The 2109-nt window shown below is 63.0% G+C and overlaps 1 long non-coding RNA gene across 1 annotated transcript; it reads right to left on the reverse strand.

Annotated features, from left to right (window-relative positions):
• Positions 1-1252: 1252 nt before the first annotated feature.
• Positions 1253-2106, reverse strand: LOC116465107 (uncharacterized). The gene is made up of 2 exons (XR_004247100.2): positions 2069-2106; positions 1253-1992 (listed from the first exon to the last, which is right to left on the reverse strand). It is a non-coding gene; the product is annotated as an uncharacterized LOC116465107 (long non-coding RNA).
• Between the last annotated feature and the right edge of the window lie 3 nt (positions 2107-2109).

Consider the following 2109-nt stretch of genomic DNA (forward strand, 5'->3'; position numbering starts at 1 on the left):
CACAGACGCCTAATCAGCGTCCGAATGCAGACGTGGCATCCCTATTCACAGGTCACTGAGCACAGGTTCAGTGGGTGATGCCTGGGACTCTTCGGTCTCAGCCGAGGAGGAAGGGCTGTCAGACTGCCCGGGCAGAGGGGCTCCAGGACCTGCCACACGGGCCAGCCCGTCAGCATTGGGCGTGTGGCGCCGCCTGGTGGCAGCCAGCGGGGAGGGCCCAGCTGTGGAAACCAGCAGCACCCCCACTTGCCTGGCAGGGCGGTCGCTGCCAGGGACCCCGAGCCGGCCTCAGCTCCTCCGAGGCTGTGCGACACCAGGCCCGGTAGCCAGCTCCGGATGTGGGCCCTGCAAGTCCACTGCTGGCCCAGCAGGATCAGCACCATGAACAGCTGCCGCCCGGGGCCCGTCACTGTTTATTCAACTCCTCCTTTGCACAGCCCTGTGAGGCCAGAGGCCGTGAGCCCTTTCCTGGCTTCTGTGGCATTAAAAGCCTGCATTTGTCCAACATGGAAACACACTGCCTTCCCATCTGATTCCTGGCTTCCCAGGGAACCCACCCAGGGTCCCTAAACCCCACACCCAACCTCTTTTGCCGACCTCCAACCTGAGACCCTCAGACCAGCAGAAGGCCCAGTGCCGCACTCCGCCTGCAGGGCTGACACAGCTGCTGCAAACCTCCCTCCAGACCCAGTTACTGGTCCTGCCACTCGCCACCTCCACGCTCTAAGCTCCTGGTCCCCCAAGCTCTCCAGCCCTGCAACCACGTCTGTTCCATGTGCTGGACGGGCAGGGGCTGGGCAACCCTCAACCTCCAGGCACCAGCTTCACACACCCACTCTCCAGGAGTCGCCAGGACTGCCCCTGAACCTTGCCCAAGCAGCCCGCGCAGGAGGGTGGGTACAGGCAGCCGTGGGGCAGGCAGCAGAAAGCCTCAGCCTTTGTCAGGCCCAAAACATGCCGAGGGGATTAACAGGCTCAGAGAAGGCTCAGGCCAGTGCCCACCCTCTTCTGTGTGGCTCTGAGGCATGGGGTCGGTCCCAGCCACCTTCCAAGTTCCCAGACCGGCTGACAGCCTCAGGCCCTGTCCAGCCCATGCCCCCAGCCCCCTAACACACACTGCGGTCTCAGCAGACCCATCCTTGCATACGAAATCCCGGTACTGAACGTACCCCTGCTGTGGCCACCAGAGCCCGGGGTGCACCTGCTCTCGGGCGACCCAACCCCGTCAGGCACAGACAGGAGCCAGGAGAGGGAGGGGGTAGGGGCAATCTTTATTGTGGCGGTGGGTGGGAGAGGGGTTCCCACGTGAGCCCTGGTGCTGTGGAGAGCCAGCCATCCTCCAGGGGTGAGCTGGGGAGGGCTTCTGCGGTTCTGGAGTCCCGGCGACGGCGCCAGTTCCCCAGCAAACCTCCTCCAGAGCTGCCCCCGGATGCACAGACGAGGAGGGAGCTTGGGAGTTACTTGAGGCCGTGACGGGGTCGCCCTCAGTGTGGGCAGGTGAGTCCTCTGTGGCCACGAGGTCAGAGTCGTCCCTGAGGCTGAGTCAAACACAGACCTGTGGCCTTCATAAAATTAAACATAAAAACGCAAAAATGGCGCAACCAGACAGCATTGGCTTCAGACAGGCAGGATGCTGGGCCCCTCGTGTGACCTGTGACCTTCTGCAAAGGGCAGGGACCTGGCACTGACTCCGGCCAGTGGAGAAGGCTGCGCCGCCCACCCCGCCATGACTCAGACCCAGAGGCAGAAAGCCACAGACGGGGCCGCAGCGCAGCAGCTCCCGAGCTCTGGTGAAACACTTCGGAAGGAAAAAACCTAAGGAACAGAATCCTGAATGGAGAAAACCCAACTTTTTTAAAAAAGAAGAAAGCGTATGATGGGAATCTACGGGGCGGGTTTTCTTTCAGAGGCGAGAACATGGAATCTTGCAAGCACTGGGAGTGGACTCCAGCGGAGGAGCAGACGCGGGAGCAGGGAGCGTCCTCGGGCCACCTGGGGACAGGGAGGGGCGCTCAGACTGGACCCACCTCCCAGCGACCCACAGGCGGGACCCAGGAGCCCGCCGCACCTGGCTCAGGAGTTCCCGCCCGCCCACCGCACCTGGCTCAG

The sequence above is a fragment of the Hylobates moloch genome, unplaced genomic scaffold (genome assembly GCF_009828535.3).
Source record: "Hylobates moloch isolate HMO894 unplaced genomic scaffold, HMol_V3 SCAFFOLD_3011, whole genome shotgun sequence".
Lineage (NCBI taxonomy): Eukaryota > Metazoa > Chordata > Mammalia > Primates > Hylobatidae > Hylobates > Hylobates moloch.